The sequence below is a fragment of the Tursiops truncatus genome, chromosome 5 (assembly GCF_011762595.2).
Source record: "Tursiops truncatus isolate mTurTru1 chromosome 5, mTurTru1.mat.Y, whole genome shotgun sequence".
NCBI lineage: Eukaryota > Metazoa > Chordata > Mammalia > Artiodactyla > Delphinidae > Tursiops > Tursiops truncatus.
This window is the reverse complement of record NC_047038.1, coordinates 24,167,122-24,193,593: the sequence shown is the minus strand read 5'-3', so window position 1 is coordinate 24,193,593 and position 26,472 is coordinate 24,167,122. Positions and strand designations below refer to the sequence as shown.

Sequence of the window (26,472 nt, the reverse complement as noted above, 5' to 3'; positions counted from 1 at the left end):
ATCTAGAGGGTATCATGCTCAATGAAATAAGTCAGACATAAAAAGACAAATACTGTATGATTTCAGTTATATGTGGAATGTCAAAAATAAGCAAAACAAAAGAAAACAAAAACAGACTGATAGATACAGATAACAAATGGATGGTTGCCAGAGGGGAGGGGATGCTGGGTTGGGCAAAATAAGTGAGGGGGATTAAGAGGTATAAGCTTCCAGTTATAAAATAGCTAAGCTGTGAGGATATAACATACAGCATAAAGAATATGGTCAATAATACTCTAGTAATAGTATGGGAACAGATAATTTATCATGGTGATCATTTCGTAATGTATGTAAATGTCAAACCACTATGTAGTATTGATACATCTGAAACTAACATCATGTTGTGCATCAACTATATTTCAATTTAAAAAAAAACCCATAAAATTACAAGTTGAAAAAGATAGCTAAATGGCCAAGTTTTTATTAAATAATTTTTTTAACCTATCTTTTAAAAATTGCCTTTTGAATCTTTACTCTGTTGTTAAAGATATTTCACTCTAGAAAAGAATCAAGTTGTTACCTGATATATTTTGCTTATATGAAATATTTCAACTTACAGTATCAGTGCTCTTTATGAACATAATTAATATGCTGATTTAGGTATACTTTTAATACATTTCAAGTGTATTTTGAAATAATTCAGTTAAATAATAATTTGTTTATGAAAAATAAACAGTTTTTATTTGTATGTGAATGCAATACCCTGCATTATCCATTTTTATAGATATTTAAAATGTAAAAGAAAGAGGAAGGAAAGACAGAAAGAAAAGTAAGAATGAAAGGAAGAAAAGAAATGAGGGAAGAAAGAATAAAAGAAAAAGTAGCTGAGACAAAGGAAAACACAGATGTGTAGCACTAAGGAAACAGGTTTTCAAAGTAGTAACAGACATGTAAATCTACACAGATACATCTAGCATAGGTAAAAGAGACATTTCTATACAATTTTATAGCTTATTCTGGAATACTGGCAACACTAAGAGATAATTGAACTGAACATTTTGTTTATTAAATGCACATGGAGAACATGAGCAACAGAAATGACATTTCCCCTGAAAACATCCATATAAAAACAAGTGCACCATCTCAGAAAGCTTTGACATACATCATCAACAAGAGAAAATAGCCCAAAATTTTCTGAGAAAGAAAACTAACATTGAGTACTACCAGATATTAAAATATATTAAAATATAGTTAAGTAAAACTTACAGAATCTGGTCTTACCAATACATAAGAAAAAATAATCATCCTCACTGTTAACTAAAAAATGCAAATTAAAGATGATACCATGTTTTCCCTTTCATAATTTTGAAGATTTAAATGAATTTTAATGCTTAATGTGAAAGGGGGGAATTGCTCTATCAAATTCTATAGATATTCAGAAGAATAATGGAGACAAAAATCATTTAAAATGCACATAATGTATGATCCAAGAATTACATTTTTAGGAATTTATCCTCTGCAAATGTACATATATACAAAGATATATGTACAAGACTGTCCATCACAGTATTGCTTATAATAATAAAAAATCAAGAATAAAGTAATATTCAATGGTAGATGATGCATTAAATAAATTTGATTTATTTATTCAGTGAAATGTATGCTATAATTAAAAGTGATATTGTTTATTATATCAGTATATAATTATGAACATTCTTTATAAAACATTTTGTAATGATTTTATAATGTGTATGTTTATACATTATATATATACATATATATTCTAGAAAGATATGTAGCAAAATTTTAATATTGATTATCCATAAGTGATCAAAATATGTAAGAGATTTTAATTTTTATTTTCATTCTTTCTATGATATAGTTTATTTTGCTCCAGTGAGCATGTATTACTTTTATAATCAGAAAACATATTTATAAAAATAATCACTTTAAATTTCTAAACTATTAGCTTATAGTGAAATGACAGGTAACCTATAAACATAAAACTATATCAATAAAATATATAATGTTCATAGAGTGAAAGTCTGCAATCACTTATTATATATGGCCTAAATATTTTTTAAAGTTTCAATAAGTAGCTATGAATTAAAATGTTTCCAATAATGGTTATAGGAATGGTAGAATTATAAAACATTTTAATTAAATCTCTCCAATAGAAAAACTGTAAAAATGAATTACCTACATTATACATATTTATGAACATAAAAAATAGAAGGACAATGAAAATACTATTCCATTTTGTTTGGTTAAATGTCATTTTACTCATACTTGCTCAATTAAAAAGAATCATATTTGATTAAGGTAGTTATAATTTATCATCTCATACCAGCTAATTTCTGGTTCCATCTGGCACACTATAGAAAACTTACTAAGAAATAGCTTTCTTATCCTAATATGATGAACATTATCTAGTAATAAAAAGCAAAAAAAGTAAGAATTCCTCAAGTTTTTGCAGATGTTTAAGGGGCAATGCAGTGGTCATTCGAGAGCTTACCATTTTAAAAACCCTTACATATTCGTAAGGATTTGGTGATAAGCAGCATATTTGGGGAAACCTCCACTTTCTTCTTACAAACAGAGACCAAGTAGAAAGGCATGGTAACAAAAAAAAAAAATCAATAAATGTAAAGTCTATTAAAAATATGGTTTGGGACTTCTCTGGCGGTCCAGAGGTTAAGACTCTGCACTTCCACTGGAGGGGTCGAGGGTTCGGTTCCTGGTCAGGGAACTAAGATCCCACATGCCAAGCAGCGCAGCCAAAAAATTTAAAAAAATAAATGTTTCAAACTAAAAACACAAATATTGTTTAAGTCTTTTAAAAAAGAAAAAATATATATATTTAGTTAGTTTCATACCTTGGATGTATGTGTATGCTTAAAGATTATTAATGGAATATATTGATCACTTCAGTTCATTCATAAAAGCTTTTCTTGATAATGAATGTATCTGTGTGAATGACAACCAAAAGTAAATAAACTTTAGATTAAGACAAACATCTATTTATTCTTATACACAGATCAAATTCATACAACTGTACAAAATGCCAAGTATTTACAGCTGAAATTACATATAATAAATATAGTTTTTGCTTCAGAAATGAGTGTAACTCATAGTAAAAAATTTTTATTAACTAATCAAGAACTTTTTTATTTTCCCATGCATTTTATTAGGCATGTAACATGGCTTAATAGTATGCAAGTCGTTAAAATCTGTTACTGAGATATGATGCACATGTACTTCTACTTACTGAGGTTTCTATAATTATGGCTTTTTCAAGCCCTATTATATTCTGGGCATCATAGGCTATATTTGATTAAGAAAAACAGCAGCTGTCTGGTCATATACAGAGTGTCTCTTAGTAACACGAAATTTTTTTGGGGAATCGTTTTATTCATGTTGGGCACCAAAGGGAAAAAATATTCTCATAGCCATGGAAAGTCACTAATTAGAGCTCTCAGTTATGCTACAGGACAATAAATTCATCCCAGTTCTATAGATAGATTTAATTTCACAAACTTTTTGTTCACTCTTAGGGGAATCAAAACAATTAAATCAAAGAGAAAGAAAATAATCTACTACAGTGATCATAATAAAAACATCAACAACAAAAGTCAAGGAGCCACATTTTTATTCTGTGTATAAACTATATATATTATACATAGCAATGCATTTTGGGCACACTAATTCTAGAATCTTACCATCTCCCTAAAGTATCTGGACTTTCTCCATGGCTGACTGGACATGTGACTTGTAGAAATTCTTGACTTGGTTCTAATAGGTTACACAGCAAGAAGCTAGAGAAGATGGTCAATATGTCAGCCAATGCTGGCTCTTATTATTATTATTTTTTTTTTCGGTATGCGGGCCTCTCACTGTGTGGCCTCTCCCATTGCGGAGCACAGGCTCCGGACGCGCAGGCTCAGCAGCCATGGCTCACGGGCCCAGCCGCTCCGCGGCATGTGGGATCTTCCCGGACCGGGGCACAAACCTGTGTCCCCTGCATCGGCAGGCGGACTCTCAACCACTGCACCACCAGGGAAGCCCAACTGGCTCTTATTGTGACTGTGGCACTAATGACATTTCTAATTCTTGGTTCCAAAAAAGGAGATATATCTGTGTCAAAGGATTTCATGGGACAAATCATGGTTGAAAAGTATTGGTCCTCCCCCTCCCACCCCACAAATCTAGACAGTATAGGAGCAAGACAATAGGTAGCGCAAAGGTTGGGAGGCTGATGAGACCAGAGGTTCAGGAACTTCAGGTCTCTTGCTTTGATCCTGTATGGACATTGTCTCTTAATTCTCTGAAAATCCTCCTTTCTAAGCAGTTAATTGTCACAGAGGTATCAAAGCTAACCAGGGAAGGACCAGAAGTGTAAAGACCTAAGGAAATTTCTGGTTCTGTAGAGGCTGCAGAACCTAAATGTAAATAATTTGTAAATAGTTGCCAAAAAAGCAAAGCTAATTCAAGCTTTGCTTTTTGGAACTTTCTGGATTTTTTTTTTAAAGAAGTATAGTTGATTTACAATTTATGTTACTTTCAAGTGTACAGCAAAGTGATTCAGTTAAATATATATATTTTTTTCAGATTCTTTTCCATTATAGGTTATTACAAGATATTGAATATAGTTCCCTGTGCTAAACAGTAAATCCTTGTTGTTTAGAATGTTTAAAAATATTTTAGATCCACAGTTGGTTGAATCTGTGATTGGAGAACCGGGATTTGAAGGGATGACTGTAGGTTATTTCATTAACCAGTGGGAAGGAGCTTCAGATATTACAAAACTTGGTCTCATTGCTTCAGCCACAATGTAGGACTGAGACAAGTGAAGTCAAAACAGCCACTCCTGGTGCTGGTAAAGGCTCCAACTGGAGTAGGCTGATACTGGGAATCAATAAATCAATAAAAACATGAACAAATATTTGGGCCTTTTGAAAGTCATTTAATGTGACATGGTAACATGAAGGGGCTGAACTTAGATCAAGAAACAAAACTGAAACAGCACCTAAAACACTGATCCGTTTAAACTGGTTTTGCTTTCTTAAAACAGATTGTTGAGTAATGAAACCTGGAGTCATTTTACAGACACAGCACTGCACATGTGCAAGACAGGAACCCTTGTCTCTAGGATGACCCTGGAACCAAGAATCTTCAATCTACGGAACCTAAGAATAGAAATGTTGCCACCGGAGCCCTTTACGAAGGGAGAAGTGCTTCAGTAAGGAAAATCTGGCTTCCACCAACAGGAGTAGCTTATATGGACTGATTGGAGACTAGCCAGTCAACTCCCGAGTTTGAAATTCCTCGAACTCCTTAAATTTTGCCCAGAACCCTGGATCAGGGAGACAGTTTTGAGAGTCCTGCCTTCTATCTCCTTGCTGGTTGACCTCACAATGAAGTTCTCTCTTAGCTCAAAAGCCAATGCGCCTTAGTGTTGGCTTCTATGCACCTCGGACAGTGAGACCTTGCTTGGTGACAACTTTGGTGATCATAAAGGGACTTAGGTCTTGCGACCGCCTGCCCCAGGCACTGTAGCTCCCGGCAAAGTATGGGCCGTCACCACCAACCCTGAATGGCCACCTAGACCAACTTTGTCCAGGGAGTCGGCTGTGAGGTTCCTGCTTCCCTGCTGCTGTGCTCCAGGCTCTTTGTGCTACTTTCACTTTTTAGAGAAGAAACAGCTCCTGGATCAGACGTCTTTTGGTGAGTTAACGTTGTCAAAACGCGCCTGTGCCTAAATTGTCTAATAACCTCCTCAGGATTGTGGGTTAGAGTCCCACCCTAAGGGAGACAATGTAAAATGTTGCGGCCGCTGAGGTACTCAGATGATCAGGTTACTGTCCCAAACCCTGGATTAGAGTCTCAGGCCTTTGGGTCTCTTTGTCTGTGTCTCTTTTATTTGTTAGGATTGGATAATAGGGTTGGCTCTTGGATGACTGTAGCGAAATATTATTGGGCCTGATATTCTTGAGGGCTCTCTGACTGAGGAGATAAAAGGCTTTGCTGGAAACCTTGCCTGATGGAGCTGTTGTGGGGGAGAGGTTATCCATGCCTAATATAATTGCCTGGCAGTATTGATGCAGGTGTGTATCCTTAATAAAACCAGCCCTGATTACCTTGCTGGGTGAGAGGGTAAAGGAGAAAAGAGGGAATGTCAAGCAGGAACATTCTCTACCCCAAAAGAACATAGGCTGTGCCTGGGTTAAATGAATTTTGTACAATTGGACACATTTTGGATTTTTCCTCATGGATCATTTTAACTATTCTTTTTATATGAGCCAAACTAGCAGGAAGTTAGCATTGAACTGTTCTCTGGGGGTGTGTGTGTGTGTGTGTGTGTGTGTGTGTGTGTGTGTGTGTGTGTGTGTGTGTGATGTTTAAAAGGAAAGTTTGCCAGGAGGAACAAACCCTGGAACATTGGTGGTGCTAAAGGTCATGGGCTGTATGGGGGCCTTAGCCTGGATGTATTCTACCTGGAAGTTGCCCAGACATCTAGATGAGTTTGTCTGTGATCTCTGCTGTGGAGGTAAAATGTTTTGGTCATCTATCAGAAATATTAAATCCCAACATGCTCAGAAAGGAAGTGAGGACTTCAGTATTTCAACCTGTAGACTCCTGAATTCCTTTCTCAAATCCAGTTCTAAGACAGCTTCCTCACTTTGCTTTTGTCCCCTCTTCTACCCTCCTCTTCATCAAGTAAGTTTTTCAAGGTGGTCACTGAGGCAGAGCCTGGACATTCATAGGCCCCTCTGCAGTAGGCAAGCCTGCCTTCAGCCCATGACAGGGAAACTATTAAAAGCCTGTGACCAAATTGGCTACAATCTTGGAACTGCTTGGACAGATTCCTTGGAAACTGAGTAGCATGTGTGACTTTCAGGCTACAGTTCTTGACAACCATCTCTAATGGATAGTATTTCAGTGGTCCCTTTGTGAACCCTCAAATCCAAGCTGGGCTAGTCATCTTTGAGACTGTCCATTCTCCACTGTGGCTCCTCCAGGGAATTCTTACAGCCAAGTTGTAAGACGTGTTTACACTACTGCCTTTGCTTCTTCCCAGAAACCAAACTAGGAGATGGGATTAAGGGTCTTGTTTTCTATTGAGGCTGTTTGGTTTCCCTCTGCCTTTTTTGAGGGAGTGAGGGAAGGCCATTTTCTAGAAATTTGCAATCCATAGACTGTTCTTAGCTCTTGGGTTTGAAACCTCAGATATTGACTAAGCCTTTGACTTAGGGGTTTATGGCTAGGGCTCTCTCTCCCCCTCTCTCTCTCTCTCAACACCTATTCTCACACAGGCCGGAAAACCCCTCACAAACAGCATTGAGGTGGACAGTAGTTGAGGGGACAAGCCACTAGCGTGCCCAGGTGATTCCCACAAAGGAACAAAGTGTGCTCTGAGCCACAGATTTGCAAACCTTGGTTTGCTCTCCTTCATCTTTCACGAATGCTAAAGTTTTCCAGGTGCAGCCAACATTGCAGCATCACACAGACCTCGAGTTTCCAATAAGACTGCTGATTGACGTTGGGCCCAATCCATGAAGGCTGGGAAGAGGTGGCAGGCATTTGCTAAAGGCAATTGTTCAAGTCTCTTCCGTGTTCTAGCTGGCCAAGGAGTAAACTATTTTGAGCACTACAGTGGAAGAAATCCAGTCAGCCAACTGCAGAGCTCAGCTTCACTACTGACTTGTTTTCCTTCAGAGGATGGAGTTCCAGGTGGAGAACTCTTGGCTGGCTTACCATCAGCTCTGCCTTGCACTGTGGTTATCAACTTCCCTTGGATCGAGAGTAGGCAAGTACAAGTAGTGGGCTCACAACATTTGACCTTGACTGGTTTTCCTAAGTTTCTCTGCAGAATAAGAATTTGCAGAAGAGATGTAAAATTATGGTTCAGAGGGAAGACCCTCAGAAAAAGCCTGTCAGGGCTGATTCAGAGCTTAATGATGATCTCAACTTAGTACATTTGGCTTCTCCTTCAGTGCCTCCCATGGTTCTTCTACTGCATGAAGGGGGAATCCCTACAAGTAGTACCAAATCTTATACCAACAATCCTTCTAGGGCTACAGGTCTGGTCCTAGTCCTGTATCCTTACTTATCAGATAGTCAAAAGTGTGCAGTCTCCCTTCCCCAGGGTACTCAATTCAGCCCAAGGGGGACTCTGCTTCAGGAAGGGCAACATCCCTTGAATTAAGTTCCGCAGGTCTAGACGACCAAGGTCAACACAGGGGATTTGTATATGTGCACTCTGCGTTTTTTACTTCTCATCTATATAATTGGGAAAAAAGTTAAAGTAAAGCTTTCTGCATGTGCCTGAATGCCCAATTTCCTTGTTGGGGTGAGAGCTAACAAAATTCAATGACTTTCTCACCACAAAAAGTAGACATTAAAGTACTCTCAGATCAAGGCTATACCCTCCAAGCTGGGCTAGTACAATTGGGAGACAAGCCTCAGCCAGAAGTCCCTGATGAAATTTTACACAAGGTAAGAGCAGATGTTTGGTAAGAGTCAAGACAGCTAACCCAGTAGTAGTAAAACTCCATTCAAGCACCAGGGCTTCAAATTTAAAGCAATACCTTTTAAAGAGGCATTTGAAGGAATGGGTAAAGCCTCTGATAACCACCTTTTTTTTTTTTTTTTTTCGGTACGCGGGCCTTTCACAGCTGTGGCCTCTCCTGTTGCGGAGCACAGGCTCCGGACGCGCAGGCCCAGCAGCCACGGCTCACGGGCCCAGCCGCTCCACGGCACACGGGACCTTCCCATGCCCCCTGCAACGGCAGGCAGACTCTCAACCACTGCGCCACCAGGGAAGCCCAACCACCTTTTTTAAATGTCAATTTATCTGACCTTGTCAATCCCTGTAACACTCCAATCCCACCAATACAAACATCTGGGACTTGAGATCATCATTTTGTACAGGATTTGAGAGACATTAACCAAATAGTAGAGGACATACATCCAGTGGTGCCGAATTCTTATACTTTGCTTACAACTTTATCTGGAGATATTTGCTGGTTTACAGTTCAGGACTTAAAAGATCCCCTTTACTGCATGTCTCTAAGTCCTGAGTCCCAGGAACTGTTTGCTTTTGAGTTGCATGATCCAGAAGCTAATATAAAATAACAATATTGTAGAATGGTACTACCTCAAGGATTTAAGAATGCCCCCACTATCTTTGGGGAAGCCTTGGCCAAGGACATAAGGGATCACCAATTAAATGAGGAAGTCTTAATCTAATGTAGATGATACTAATTGCTAGTGAAACTAAGGAAGCCTCAGACCAAAATGCAATCCACACTTTAAACTTTCTGGCACATCAGGGATATAAAGTCTCCAAGGGAAAAAGCACAATTTTTTCAACCAACTGTAAAATATTTAGGATTTGAGTTATCAAAAGGACAAAGAAACTTATTGCTGGATCAAAGGGAAGCATTAGCTAGGGTGACTATACCCACCACCAGGAGACAATTATGAGGATTCTTAAGAACGGCTGAGTTTTGTCATACTTGGATCCCTAACTTTGGACTCATGGCCAAATGCCTGTATGAGGCTCTTAAAGAAATGACAATGAGCCATTAAGCTGAACTGTGGGATGCTATAAGGTATTCCATACCATACAGATAATTGAAGTCTATTCTAGCAGACCTGACCTACTGATCAGCCTTTAGAAATCCATATGTGGAAATGATTATGGATGGGGACAGCTTCAATGGACCACGGTCTCTGAAAGGCTGAGTATGCAATAGTAACCCATTAGGAAGTCCTAGAAGCAGAAACCCTCCTCCAGGTATATCTGCCCAGAAGGCAGAGCTCATAGTCCTCCTGAGGGCCCTGTACCTTGGAGCTAAGAAAAGGTAAACATCTATATAGATTGTAAGTATGTCTTCTCCGTCGAGCATTTACATGGGGCCATTGTGGGAAGAGGTCTGCTAACATTAAGAATAAAAGATTAAACATTCAAGAGGTGGTATTGGCCTTACTAGACTATTAACAGTGCCAGAAGTAGCCATAGTACATTGCCCAGGCTACCAAAAGACTGATAGCTATATATAGCTAAAGGAAATAATTTGGTTGATCAGGTCACAAAACAGGCACTCAGAACCAAAAACCCAGATCCTAAGGCCCTAGCACTCATTCTGAGTGTGAATCTATCTGTGTTTAAGCCTCGGGATTTAGAGATGGATCTAGAGAGAGCAAACAAATAGGGATTTCATGCTGACTCTTGAGACTTAGATGGTGATCAGTACCAAACAACCAGCTTATAATGAACAAGGACTAGTGCTTATACCCAAGCATTTAATGGAAAGAATTATCAATATTACTCACCTACATCAAGGAACCCATTATGGGAGGCATGCAACCTATTGCTGGCTACAAAAGTTTATGGTTGGCTCACAAAGGCAAAGAACCATGCAAAAGTTAATACCAAGTTGCTTAATCACCAGAAACAATCATAAAACTGGGCCAACCCCAATAACAAAAGGAGTGCAAGCCTGAGGGACAAAATCAGGAGATGATTACTAAATAAACTTTACTGTTATGCCAAGAGCCTTAGGAAATTAGGTATTTGATATCTGTAGACACCTTCACAGGATGGGTAAAAAGTTTTCCATGCCAGACAGAGAAGATGTCTGAGGTACCAAAAGCCTTAATTTAAAAATTATCCCTCCTTTTGGTTTGCCTCTTTCAATTAAAAGGAAAAATGGAGATGCCAAGGTAACTCAAGTGGTGTCTGGGGCCCCTAGAATACAATGGAAGTTACATGCTTCATGGGGACCTCAGTCTATGGAGAAGACTGAAAAGATGAATCACACAATAAGGACAATAGTTAAACTATGTCAAGAAACCAACTTAACTGGGAATAAGGTCTTACCAGCTGGCCTGTTTAGGTTAAGAGTAGCCCCTAAACCAAGCTCCAATTGAGCTCTTATGAAATGTTATATGGGAGACCCTACCTTAAATCTACCATTGCAGTCTTAAATGATCATATGCCAAAGGAATTAGATACTATAAAATGTGTACTGTGTCTAGGAGTTTATCTGCTATATATAAATAGGCTTCTAGTTGGTTGATGTTTCCCTCAGACATTCCCCTGAGCTACATAAGCTCAGGGGATTGGGTCCTCCTCAAAACTTGGAAAAATCAACACCCTAAAGATCAACGGCAAGCTAAGTGGAATGGACACTTCCCAAACAGGGTGCACTCTCCATAGACAGGAGGAAATAGGAGAACCCAACATCCTAACACCTGAGGGAAACCACTACCGACTTCTTGGCCCCTAATTATACTTGTGAATCCTTAACTGACCTTACATTACTTTTCAAAAAGAAACATAACAGCTAAGACTCTCCCCAGCTGGAAAGATAAGATGTAGAAATCTCAAAAGTAGACTGCTTCTGCCGAAGAGTCCAGACCAGGCCAATATAAACCCAAATTCAATGACTACATGTTTTCATGTATTCTGAAAGGAATGAGGTCTGTTTTTTGAAGAAATATTGGAATTTGGACTCCTAGTTCTGTGTATTTTAGGATTAATCTTATTCATAACATTTTGTACTTATTATCCTGTACCTTTAAAAGGGCTTCCCCCACTTGCATGATTGCCCAAGACTTAAGAGTTCAAGATGGGACTCATATATTTACAAGTAAGTGCCAAACAATTTCATTACTCATAAAAATCCACACCTCCTAATCAGCAGGAAGTAGCTAGAGTTGTCAGTGCCTTATTTCGTTCAGCGTTGAGGAAATGTACAAAGTAAGGAGGGAATTGAAACAACACATAACATATGGGTCAACTTAAAGTGGTTTTGCTTCCTTAAAACACATTCTTGATTGCTCAAACCTGGACTTATTTTACAGACACAGCACTGAACATGTGCAAGACAGGAATCCTTGTCTCCAGGATTATCCCAGGACTGAGAATCTTCAGTCCACAGAACTTAGTAGAAAGGTCACCCCCAGAGCCCTTTACCTACAAATGGAGACTACCTTCAATAATGAAAATCAGGCTTCCAGCAACATAAGTATCTTATAAGTACTGTTTCAAGACTAGCCAGTCAGCTCCCAAGTTTGCAATTCTCTAACCCCTTAAATTTCACCCCAAACCCTGGATCAAGGAGACAGATTTGAGAGCCTTGCTTCCTGTCTCCTTGCTTGTCGACCTTGCAATAAAGCTATTTATTTTCAAGAGCCAGTACCATAGTATTGGCTTTTGTGAGCATAGGGCAGCGAGCCCTTGCTCATAACAAAAATATTACAAGTACTTCGAAGTGCTAATGGGTGAAATGGAGGCATAGAGAAGGGAGTAATCTATTTTACCTGTCCCAGGCATAAACAAGGTTCCCAGTTTTATAACTTTTGAAAGATGGGAAGAGTTTTAATCATGAAGTGCAGCGATTGGGGGATCAGTCTGAAGTACACTTACTAGGATGTTGGCTCTGTCATAACTGGCTGGGTGACTTTGGGCAGCTTGGTTAAGGATTTTATCAGCTTCCTCTTTATTTATGGGTACAGCAATAGAACTTGCGTTTCAGGTTTCAGCTCACATTAAGCACAATGTACGTGTTAGAGTTACCAGCCACTAAGATGCGGAAGACTGCAGATAGAGCAGGTTTAGGGGGTGAAAAACAAGGGTCTAACTTTACACATACAGAGTATAAGTTGTCTATTATATACTCAAGTTCATAAGTACAGAGTGAGATATATATGAATGAGTCCAGAAAAAGTGGGATGAAAAGAAGAGTCCTGGGGCATTCCAATATTAAGAGATCAGGGAAAAGAATAATTAGTAAAAGAAGCTGAAAAGTAATATTCAATAAGGTAGGGAGAAGTAACAAAAAATTGATTTTAGAAAGTGAAAAAAAATACCTAGGAGGATATTAATGTTAAAGAGTTCTTAGAATTGACAACAGATTTCTGCAATATTATCTTTAACCTTGACATGAGCAGTTTTATTGTAGTGGTGTGAGTGAAAGCCTAGTTGGAGTAATTTTAAAAGAAAAACAGAGTTATTATAAATCTTTTGAGTTTTGCTGGAAGGAAGAACAAAAAAATGGGTTAATAATTGGCAAGAGAAAGAGGACCAAGAGTGTTTTCTTTTTCTTTTTCTTTTTTTTTTTTTGCGTTACACGGGCCTCTCACTATTGTGGCCTCTCCGATTGCGGAGCACGGGCTCCGGACGCGCAGGCTCCAGATGCACAGGCTTAGCGGCCATGGCTAACGGGCCCAGCCGCTCTGCGGCATGCGGGATCCCCACGGACCGGGGCACGAACCCGTGTCCCCTGCATCGGCAGGCGGACTCCCAACCACTGCGCCACCAGGGAAGCCCTTATTTTTCTTTTTATCTCTTATTTTAAAAATGTTTTTAGGTAGGAAAAACAGCAACTTATATGCATGTTGATGAAATTAATTCAGTAGAGAGAAAAGTGATATTATGGAAAATGACTGGGCCGACAGACCAGAGGAGAGCATGGAAACTAATGCTCAAAGGAAAGGACTGACCTTAGGTATAAGCATTGATAATTTACATATAAGCATATGGGTACATATCAGGGAACAAGTTTTCCAAATATCTGTTCTGATTGATTCACCTATTTTGCTGCCAGCTTTTCATTAAGTATTCTAGGCTCCTTAAATACCAGAATCAGTATATAATTGAATCTCCAAATACAGGAATGGGCATCATACTGAGTTAGCAGATTATTCTCACAAAGTGAAACTGAATATATGGAAACCTGAACATATAACTCACTTATAAATGTATTCAGAGTTACGTCTACCACAGTTCTCTAAGCCATTATGAGATTTATCCATGGGGTCCTGTACTTTCATATACTTCAAGTCAAAGGGTTCTGACAAGTTTTTAGAAAACACTCAGGAAACAAAATGAGTAGCTCCAAGAGCAAGTATAGAAGCCAGAGCATGTTGGATAGCAAACAGTGGGCACTCAATAAATATTTGTCAAACAGGATTCTATTTGGGGGTTCTGCTTTGACGTTCCAGGCTCTGGTGTCAGGTTCATAATGTCAGCAAATGTAAAACTGAATACTTCATTTTGCTGACGAGATTTATAACTGCAACTCTAACGCAGCCAAATACCACCTAATGTGCATTAGCTTTTATAGTAAGCATAATAATTACCCTATAGGTGTCCAATTTCTAATCCCAGAACCTGTGAATATCTTGTTGTATATGGTGGAAGAGACTTTGCAAGTATGATTATGATTAAGGATTATAAGAAAAGGTTCATAATTATTCATGTGGGTCTGATGTAATCACATTGAGAGAGCTAGGAGGGTCACGGTCAGAGGACATGTGATGACACAGCAGAGGTAGGAGTGATGTGGCTACAAACCAAGAAATAAAGTGTGTTTATCATTACTGTTTGCAGTGATAGTAACCCTGATCAAGGCAGAGGCAGAGATAGTTTATTCTATGCTGTGACACATCAGTTTTAAAGATTATAGAATAGGGGGTAATGTAGTTCTTCTGTGATAAAATGAAATCATTGATAGAATTCAGTGATGATCATTTGGAGGAAATATGAGAAAGTTTGAAATTAAAAACTCAAGTGCATAGAGTTAAGTCTAATTTAATGCAGAATCACTGGAGAATCACAATTTCACATGAAAAATAAGGAAAATGATAAATTCAGGGAAATTCAGTTTAGAATTATGAAAATCAAGAACCATTGTTAAATATATCACTGTATAATTAGAATCAGTGAAAAATGACAGTTAAGCCTCTTGATTTGTTTTCTGGACTGAAAAAAAAATTCCCCCCCCTTTTTTTTTTTAAAACCACAGAACTTTATTGTCTCATAGTTTGGGGGGCTATAAATTGTCAGCAGGGCCATGCTCTCCCTGAAACCTGAAGGGGAGAATTTCTTGCCTTTTCCTAGTTTTTGGTGGTAGCCATCAATCCTTGGCATTCTTTGGCTTGCAGCTGCATTACTCCAGTCTGTGCTTCTGTTGTCACATGGCCATCATCCCTCTTAGGTGTGTCTCTTATAGGGACACCAGTTATATTGGATTAAGGGTCCACCTTACTCCAGTATGACCTCATCTTAACTAGTTACATCTGCAATGACCATGTTTCCAAATAAGGTCTCTTTTTCAGGTACTGGGGGTTAGGACTTCAACATATCTTTTTGGGGGGAACTCAATTCAACACATAACACCATCCAATGAGAAAAAGAATAGTCTCTTCAACAAAAGGCATTAGGACAACTGGATATCTACGTGCAAAGGAACAAAGTTTTTAATGTAATTTTATACATTATGCTTTTAATGTAATTTTATAAACTGTAAATGAATAGGAATGTTTATTGTAGGAGGATTTTAATATAGGACCAAATTGACAGTTAGTATTTGAATAGTGCTTAGTATAGGTAATCAGTCATAAGAGCAAAATTTCCCAGTTCTTACGATTGTGTATGTCATGAATATTCTTGTTCCATACATGTACTCACAGAAGAGAAAACCTTCTCTTACTGAGGCAAATTGACTTCTCAAAGTGACTTCCATTTCTGCCTTTTCATACAGGAGACAATAGAGCCTCATTACCATTTTAGAATTTATTCTGTAAGCACATTTCTCTGTCAGTTTCTTAAGAGCTTAACTGCACTCAGCTTTCACTGGCTCTTTGAAGTTGGTAAGAATGAAAACAATGTCAAAAATGAGATACAGTTTTTATATAATTAATCCATTTTCAACTGCTTATTATGCTTCATATCAGAAGTACAATTGCTTAGGAGAAGCAGAGCATAGATTTATTTAGATTTTCATTTAAACCAAAAAGCGTTGTGCATTAACAATGACAATATCATTTATTAGAATCAAAAGGTGACAGTGTTTTCCAAAGATTTTTATTCTCATAAAATAGTTAAAATCTCATTATCAAAAGCTACATGAGGGAAATGACATTTAAATATCATTTTTAATAGAGGGGAACGTCCTCAACTTGATAAAGAATGTCTTCAAAAAAGTTAACATCCTATGTAATGTCAAGAAACTCAAAACTTCCCTCTCTAAGATCAGGAATAAGACAAGGAAGGCTCCTCTCACTGCTCCTATTCAATATGGTACTGTAAGTCCCTGCTGATGCTATGAGACAGGAAAAGGAAATAAAATGTGTGCAGATTAGGATGGAAGAAATGAAACTGTCTTTGTTTGCAGATGACATAACTGTCTGTGTAGGAAATCTCAAGTGCACACCGCAAAGCAGGGTAACCCTGATTCAAAAGTTGGTTATTTTTACCTCATTTTATGCCCACTCCACACAGATTTCTCAATTTGCTGACAATGTAAGTATTGAGAACATGAATTTTTAAGGCAAATGCCACCAGACATTTTTCTATGGAGCACTAGGCAGAGTTGTCCAGGAATCCAGTTTCTTCATTATTTCTCAATGCACATTTTCCAGTTTTGTACTATTCTAGTTACATTGAAATGGCTTTGATTTTCTCTTTCTAGGTCAGGACAGTTTTAAAATTTTGCTCTCATGAAAGAAAATGGAAGATGTATTCTATCTTTTTTTATTCCCAAGGTTGAATCATACTAAAATGGAAAATTTTCTCACTCTCTGCAACTTTACAAGAGAGATATAGGTACTTTGGAATCAAAGAAACGAGAGAACTATTGAAAGAATTATCATAAAGGTTCCCTTTAAGTTTTATCTGGCAGAGCCCAGGCCACAGCGCATGTAGAACAATAATTATCTTCCCTTGAAGAATAGGGCTACTATTGAAGGACAGCAGTGCCAAATCCTCATGGAGTTTTACAGAAATAATATAGCATAGGAACATGAGGATTAAAAATATGCTGACGTCTCCCATTCCTGCTCTGTCAACAAATTTAAGATGTAATGAGAAAGAAAGGCATGAATGAGTCTAAAATATTATACAGAGGTTTGAGGGAAATTTAGAGAATAAGGTCATGGAAACCAAAGGAAAAACTAATTTCTGCAAAGAATGAAAGTTTTGTAAGTAAACTTAAATCAAGGAGAAATATGCTTAAAGGAGATTGTAGACTTGGTCGTTGATAAGGCTTATGTGACAGAATGAAGGGGGATTTCACCAAGGTAAAGGTCAAGAATTGAAGAGTATCATTTAGCATGGATTTTGAACACATGTGCTCTTCTCTGATTTCTCCTAAAACTTGAAATGCCTGTAATGAAATTTTTAAATGTATGAACCCATAAGTATATAGAATAGTAAAAATGACAGCAGGTGAGAAGTATCACATGTGTTCTGGAGATGGAAAGCAGAACAATAAGGGGTAAATGATTTATTGAACAGATAAAGCTAAGAGTTAAGTGCCTGCAGGGGAGGGTTTCAAGAAGAAGCAAGCTGTATTACAGGAACCATCACTGAACATTTCCTATCCTGGAGACATAAAGAACCTCAGTGAAGTAGGTGTAACAGTTTCTAATAGTCTGTTGAAGGAGGAGTTGGATTGTTCAAGATCCTCCCCAAACCAACAGACATCTGAATAGCCCTTCTTGACAAGGCAATGGATGAATGTTCATTCTCAGAAAAAAAAATGAGTCAAAGTGATCCCAGTCTCAGGAAAATGAGGGATAGCTGAGGGTGAGGGTGAAACAGTTTCCTGACTATCAAGGAAGTAGATGAAACTTCAAATTAAACTGTATAGTTGTTCCCATCCTGTTTCTCTTATCAGTTACCTCTATGAAAGCAGACAGATGTGTAGCACCAAGCAAGAGATTTGGAAGTTCATCTTTGTATAAATGAACTGCCTTAAAAAGACTCAGCAAAAAAGCAAAAACAGCAGACAGTAACCACAGCAAAAAAAAAAAAAAACTATAGACATAGCAACTTGAGATTCCACAATAAAACTTTATTATGAGAGAAATCCATCATCCAACAAGCCCACTTCTCCACGCATACACAGGAACACACACAGAGCCTCAAAAAGCTTTTTAATGTCTCACTCTAAATTATGAATCAAAAGCCAAATATCAATAGACATTTCATGAAAACCTATAACATAATAAAGTTGAGACAATCTCCCAGAAAGTAGGAAAAAAGGCAGAGATTAGAAAATAGAAAAGCAAAATGAAATATTACGGTAGGGGTTGCAAGTTCAACTAATGTGTGTTTTAGGAAGAGTGAACAGAAAAATGGAAGAGTATTTTGAAAATTTCCAAAATAATGAATATATGTGTCCAGATTAAAAGATCCCACCAACTGTCCGTCATCACAAGTGAAAAGAAAAGCCTTGTATTAGTAACTATTATTCTAAAATTTCAGAACAGAGGGATTTTTTTTTAAATCCTAAAAGTAGCAAAAGGAAAAAAATCCCAAAAAAGTAGATTTCATATAATGGAATAGAAATAAGGTTGTTATTAGCCTACTCAAGAGTATTACTGAGACAGAATACAATAGTTCATGCCTTCAGAGGCTGAGAAGAATTGATTACCAATCTATAACTCTATATCCAAATGTCCGCAAAGGTGAGGAAGACAACATATTTTTCTCACATGAAGATTTACAAAATCTTACTTCCCACGTAAACTTCCTCAAACTACTATGGGGTAAGCAGCCTACTAAAGGAAGAATAAGTCATAGATGATGAAAACGTAAGACTCAGACAACTGGGAACTGAGCCCTGGAGAGAGGTACAGGACAACAGGCAGAGGCGGTGAAGGGAGGTTGTTTTCATGGCTGTGCAGTTGGCTAGAGGTCACCCAGGGTGGACTGGAGTAGCTTCAAACGAAGGATAGGAAACAGATTATTTGATTACTTCAACTGTGATGAGAAGGACTTTTGCAGTTTCTTTCAATATATTGGGAGAATGAATGAAGGTAGGGGCAGAATTACACAGCTATATTTTCATAAGATGGTAGGAAATACATAGATAATTCATGAGAGACATAATAATAGCAGTATAAGCATATTATTTAGCAACATAGAGGAGACTATCAGAAGAAACCAATAAATAATTGAAATGAGTTTGCCTCTGTGCACAATTTGCCCCACTAGGCTGGAGCTTGGAGCAGGCTAGCTAGCGGTTTGGGTTTTAATTATTAGTATTATTAGGCTGTTAGTGTCATTTGATTTTAGAGCATGTATTACATTGATAAAATCATAATTCATTATTTTAAAAGTTATAAGAAAGTAATATCTATTATCATAAATCGCTTTGATAAGATACCTTAATAACTTAGTAGTTAAGGAAGGACAGAGTAACTGGAAATATGGAGCAATGTTAAGAGTTGATATTTTGGTTTCAGGATGGAGTAGATGAAAATGCATTTGTGTCTTTAAAGTAAAAATTTCAGTGGATTAGAATTTGAATTTCAATCGATGATTTGAATAAAAGAAGACATAAATAATGGAGCTAGTTTCTGGAGAAGAGGGAAGAAAATGGGCTCAAAAGTCATGGGTACAGGAGTTACACCCTATAATAGTAACAGCCTTCATTAATGTTTATTTTGTGCTAGTCATAAAATATTTCATTTTATCATCACAATAACTTTACGATCTAGTCATTATGAATCCCATTTTACAACATGAAACCTGAGTCTCAGAGGTTAAGAACAAGGTAGAACAAGGACTTGAACAGTCTCAATCCCAAGTCTGGGAAGCTAAGCTTTTTAAGCCTCAATTTCATCTGTAAAATGTGGGGAATAGTAGTACCTCCTTTACTGGATTATTTTAAAGATGATTAAAATATGTAAAGTGCCTAGTGCCACAGCTGAGTGACAGTGAACGTTCAGTATTAGCTCTCCTCATCATTTTTATTATTGCCATCAATATCCCAACGTATTTGCAAATTGACAATTACAAAGAACCTTAGTCTGGTGAATTAGAAGTGAACTTGTAGCTACATTCACATTATATTACATGGCTAAAGTAACATTTTCAGGATCATGCCAGAGATAAATTTCAAGTAAGCTCCTGTTCAGTAAAGACACAAAAAGGAAACAAGTACATGCAAACGTTTTCAAGTCAGACATTTTAAGACATTTAAGCAATCACAACTAATCTGATACCTTTGCCAAAAAACACAAAAAATTTTATATAAAACCCATGAATAAGTGAGAAAAGATGGATTTCCAAAATATTGGCCAGTTACAATTGAAAATTAATATATGCATTTAGCATGAATACTTAAAATGATGTGGGTATACATGTTGCAGTTGGGTATATAACATACAGAAAACGATGCAGTAAGTTAGCATACCAGTATTACTGTCATATGCTCATTGGCCTGTGAGTGGCCTCAGTACCTCAGTACCTCTGAAATCATATCATGGCTCCTCTTTCTAATTCCATCATATGTGTTTAACCTCCCTTCACTTCTTAAATTCTTACTTATGTGTCAATGTCATAAAGAATGAGCCTACACAATATCCCAAACAATAAAGCTATGTAAAACATTAGTACATTACTAATAAGTTACATGATGTGTACCGACAGCGCCTGCTTTGTCTCCAATTCATTTGTTATGTAAATTGCATCCACTTCTACTGATGAATCAACAGCTTTTCAGAGCTACAGTGGAAAACACAGGCTAAATCATAACTACTTGGCTGCAAAAAATAAAGCTGTCAAGGCCAAAATTATTTTGTGAAGTAAATTAAGTTTTCTTTAATTGCAAATACAAATTATATTAGTTATATTATTATAATACAGTATTTGCTGCTGGCTTATCAGTGCATTTAAGTATTTAAGAAGGATTCTTTACAAATTCTTTCTCTCTCCTAGACAATAGGTTGCATTAGCTACTCAGTAAAAGAACATGCCATCAGCTTCACTTTTAATAAATGGTTTTAGTTTCTTTAATACACATTAACTTGTGCCAATGTTATAAAAATTAATACCAGAGAGTCACATTTGGAATGCAAATCCTGGCATTTATCAGGCAATGACCCTTGGCTTAATATTTATAGCCTCAAAAGAAAACTAAAAACGTGTATAAACCATCTGGTCCAACAACAGGTGTACCTAGAAATTAGGAGTTGCTATTCTACCTGTGCAGGAAGAGCCTGCCTTACTGAGCTGAGGTCACTAGTCTGTCTGGCAACATAAAATCAGTAACCTCAGGGGAAGTTAGAACCAACTCAACATGGTGCTTCCTATGGAAAAGAGGCTGAGCTGGAACATCTGATGGCTCTGTGTCAGCTTTTCACTTTACTAAATTACACATTATTTCTCTCCTCTAACATGCTGAAGGAAATGAAAGACGTATGGGGTTGTCAGACATCTGGGACTTGGCCATTCATTAGGCAAGAAGTGTTACATCACATCAGTGATTTTGCCTGCCTGAAATGACCTGCAGCCTGCAATCACCAAGGAGGGTACCACCTATCCCTGTCCTACACCATTTAACATGAGGCCAGGTTTCATCGCTATGACTATTGACTCCTGCACTCAGGACTTTCTGAGTGTGTGTGCACCTGTGTGTGTGTGTGTGTGTGTGTGTGTGTGTGTGTGTTCAGTTTTAAAAATCCTAAATTTTAGTAGAGGTGTTCCAGCTGTAACTAAAAATATAGTTTTGGAGCGCAGATGAGTGATCAGGTCTAAAAATGTAGATTTTGTATTTTGTTAACCCTTCTATTGACCGAACACACCCTGTTTACTCTTAAGTGAAACCTGTCAAGAAAAGATGTATAAATTTTGTATGGAGCAGCAAATACATGACAGGGCTCAAGATTTACTTTACTTTTTGAAAATCAAAATACTTTGGAAAAACTGTAAAGCGAAAGAATACATACCTTCTCTTTAGAAATAGAAACAAGTTGAAAGAGAAGTAAAAAGGGAAACATGAAGAAGGAGGGAGGATATAAATGGCGTACACGTTCTCTGCTTATCCAGGATAGGATGCATCTTTTAGTTTGAATTGTATGAGTTCTCTGAACATTAGAAATACCCATTTTTAATATAAGCACACAGTTATATTCTGCTTTTAATTACCTTTTTTTTTTTTTGGTTTGTATCACTCTTGCTCTCTATTGCTATATATAAAAACAGAAATTGATTATATTTTAAAGAAGAAAAATATTTCAATCCTCATTGTTTATATGTATGAATGTTTTTAATTATTACTAAAGAATCATCAAAATTATATATTTAATACCATACTCTAGACAGGGCCCCAAAACTCAATCATGGGAAGAAGAAACCCATTACTTTCAGTAAAACTGTTGCTTGAGGAGGTAGCACTAGACTATCCATGAAGAGGTGAGGTTTGAAGGTAAGAAGCTTCCTTTACCACGCTTGTCCCAAAGGGAAAGCTTTAAGGAAACTACAGGAAAAAAGTGAAATAGCAGAATGTTGCACACATTATGTCAAGAAAATGAATACATTATCCAGGAAGTCAGCTGTGATAAAGTACTAAGATTTGGAGTCTAAATAGACATTTAACTGCAGAAATCAAATGGGTTTGTATGGAAAAGTGGTCAAAATTCAACCCGTATACCTTGGGGTAATCAAGGAATAAGTCATTATGATCAAGCTTGCCCTCATGATTTATTAAGATTTCTATAGTATAACAAGGCCTATTAAAGTATTTTTAAACCAGGAGTGGTGTATTTAAAAGGAGTATTCCTATATAAGTTGTTTGTTATAATAGTACTTCAAGGAAAGGAAAAGATACACTTTGGTTACATAGTTTAGCAATCTAAGTTTAACATAAAAGATATAACTATGCTTTATAAGAAGTATATGAATGAGTATAAATCAGCAAATGAGTTTTCAATTTAATCAGATACACAACATAACTCAGGAAAGGAAAAAATAGAAAAAAATTTAAATTTCTCATTGCAATGAAAGCAAAAATAAGGAAAAAATTAAATTAATTGTTCATCTTATGACATTTTAAAAAATTGAAGTGTCAGCAAATTCTTTAAGTTTTTATTGTTTCCAAGTTTACTCTGATTTTCCTTATGGTAAATTATATGAGTAGAAATTCTCTAGGGCGCTTCCCTGGTGGTGTAGTGGTTAAGAATCCACCTGCCAATGCAGGGGACACAGGTTCAAGCCCTGGTCCAGGAAGATCCCACATACCGCAGAGCAACTGATCCTGTAAGCCACAACTACTGAGCCTGCTCTCTAGAGCCCACAAGCCACAACTGCTGAGCCCATGTGCCACAACTACTGAAGCCCGTGTGCCTACAGACTGTGCTCCACAATGAGAGAAACCACCACAGTGAGAAGCCTGCACACCGCAACAAAGAGTAGCCCCAGCTTTCCCCAACTAGAGAAAGCCTGTGAGCAGCAATGAAGACCCAACGCAGCCAAAAATAAATAAATAAAATAAATAAATTTATTTTAAAATAAAGAAATCCTCTAGGAGTGTTGGTTGACATTTCCTATTACCATAGCTATAAATTTTCTATATAAACACTTGAATAGTCTTTCAAAATTGATGTTCTGGAATACCAAGGGAACAATGGTCTCGAGATTGTCTTAGGAATAATGTTAAAGACAGCATTTAAAATAGAAAATTTATAGATTTTCAATTTATAATTTAGAGCTGAAATTAAGATTTATTATTTGTTGATGGGTAATATGAAAATAACTTAGTTCCAACCTGAAGAGTACATAGTGTTTAAACAAAATAACAGCATGTAGATGGAACTTGTCATTCCAGTGGATGACTCAGTGAAAACTGTTCATAAAGTAAATTGGAATCTAAATAGGTAATCCTAGCATAGATTATTTATTATTGAGAAAATGGCTGTCAATTACTATGCAAGGCATACATAGGCTTCACCCATTTGCAGAGATGTTGTACTGAAAGCAAGAGCGTCACTTGCTCCCTCAGTTTTAAAGTAACACAAAGAAAATTTCAGCAGAGGTGTAGGCTGGATCAATTAAAGAGATACTATTCATACACTCCACCATTCCTCAGAAATCTTCTGGTGTTTAGCAAAACGAACAACAGCATCTATACTTACTAGAAAGTTTCTGAAATTCAACACAATCATTGGTTTCCTTCCTTAAAGCTTCATATGACTACAAAAGAGAATGCTGTGTTTCTCCTTTTCATGCTACTATTTTCCACTTAAATTTGTTGGTCTCTTTTACTATCAGTGATACATATTTAAAGAAAGGACAGAGAAAAAAGAACAGTGAAATACTTTGGCACATTTAACATCCTACACAAGGTAATATTGTTCATTCTCAGTCAAGAACCCTTGTCCTTTAAAATAAATACACAACAATATAACACCACAAACATCAGATGAAAAATTTAATAGAGCTTAGAGGCTTTTAATTTCAGTAAAAACATATGATTTCTTTTGAAAGACTATGTTGATAGTTATTCTCATAGCACTTCCTGCTGTCTCACTGTGTAATTTAGCACAGGTCTTCCTAAGCCCTCATTTCCACATAAGTAAAATATAAAACTTTATTTAAAGATGTGAAAAAAATCCTTTGATGCAAAACGATGCTTGTTGAAGTAATAACTTGCTAAAATCATGTAGATATTTTGAGGGATCTCTATAAAGTTGTAGAGAGCACTGAAGTCTATAAGAAAATTGTAGAATGTTCATATTTTTAAGGTATGGTGACATGTTTAAAACTATAATCCTATGTTTTGTTTTAACAGAAAAATATCAACTTGAATAATCCTCATACTGTCTATAAAATTGGGTAAAAATCAGACTGACTTGCTAACGATGCATACATCTTCTTAACTGTCCTACGATTAAATGAGACAATGAAGAATTCAGTAAAAGATTTAAATACTCTAAATTTAGTGCTAAAATATAGAATATAATGCTCATTGCTAGGCTATTTTCTCTCCCTCATCTTCAACTTATTTTTTTCTCTATCTTCCTCTGTTCTGTATGTGTATAGCATTCTTTCTGAACCTAACACAACACTCACCTCTAGGAATTCTTCGTTTAATCATGAGACACTTTCTAAATACCTCAAGCATTTATGAATTTCATAGCATATTATCACATATACTCTGTAGTATATTGATAGATATATACATATTCACATGCCTATATGTATATTAATATGGACATCTAGATCTAGATCCAGACATATATATACACATACACTCTCCAAAAAGGCTTATAAGGTACCATATTATCTCCTAATTACTATTCTAGAATATGCACAAATGGATACATACAAAGACACAACTTAAACAGTGAATTGACTCTGTGATTATTTATTTATTCTTCGTTTCTAACAAAGTGACAGAACTGATATAAAAAGAAGTGATAGAAGTAATCTGTTTTTATTAACCATAAACACATCACCAAACTGAGAATAAACTAAGAGGAAATGGGCTTAAACTACAACAAAAAAGTTTGTTTGCTATTAATAACAATTCTATTTAGAATAAATCATATTTATGAAAAAATCTATACAATGCATGATCAGGCAGATAATTTTCTCTGTATAGTTAATTTATTATACATTACAGCCTGCAAAATTTATACATGTTGAAAAATGGAAATACCTATACAAAGATTGATATAAGGCAACAACTAGAAAAAAGTAATAAATATAGTAGATATTAATGCAACTATATCAATAATCTAATTGGTGAATTTAGACCATTTATGTTCAAATTCAACAATGTAAAAAATACTTATGTACCACAACAAAGCGAGATTTCTCCAAATTATGCAAGTCTGGCTCAACATTCAAAAATCAGTATTGTAATCTATCACATCAACAAGCTAAAAAAGGAAAATCACACAATCATATCAATAGATCAAGAAAAAGCCATTTGACAAAAGCCAACACCCAGTTATGATGAAAACAGTAAAGTATGAATAGACTGGAAACTTTCTAACTTAATGAAGAATATTTACAAAAATCCTACAGCTAACGTCATATTTAATCATTAGAAACTTGAAGTTTTCCCACTAAGATCGGTTACAAAACAAGAATGTCCCCTCTCACCACTTCTTTTCAACATTGTCCTAGAAGTTCTAGCAAATAAGAAAAAGAAGTAAAAATTAGGCAGATTTGGAAGAAGAAATAAAACTGTGTTCACAGACAACATGATTATCCACATAGAAAATCTAAAAGAATCGGGGGGAAAATAAGACTCCTGGAACTAAAAAGTGATTATAGCAAAGTTGTAGGATATAAGATAAATATACAAAAATCAATCACTTTCCTGTATACCAGCAATGAAAAAGTGAAATTTGAAGTTACAAACACAATACCATTTACATTAGCACTCCCCCAAATGAAGTACTTACATATAAATCTAACAAAATATGTACAAGATCTATAAGAGGAAAACTGCAAAACTCTGATGAACAAAATCAGAGAAGAACTAAATGAATGGAGAGCCATTCCATGTCCCTGGAGAGGATGCCTCAATATTGTCTGGATGTCAGTTCTTCCCAACTTGATGCAATCCCAGTCAAAATCCCAGCAAGTTATTTTATGGGTATCGACAAGCTAATTTTAAAGAATGTATATGGAGAGGCAAAAGACCCAGAATAGCCAACATGATATTGAAGGAGAAGAACAAT

The 26,472-nt window shown here is 36.5% G+C and overlaps 1 long non-coding RNA gene across 1 annotated transcript in view; it reads left to right on the top strand.

Annotated features, from left to right (window-relative positions):
- The window catches only part of LOC141278753 (uncharacterized), a 605,630-nt gene that overhangs the window by 560,555 nt on the left and 18,603 nt on the right, over nucleotides 1-26,472 (top strand). Inside the window, exon 9 of the long non-coding RNA XR_012331899.1 lies at nucleotides 5,051-5,703. This is a non-coding gene — a long non-coding RNA (uncharacterized lncRNA). The remainder of the gene's footprint in view (nucleotides 1-5,050; nucleotides 5,704-26,472) is intronic.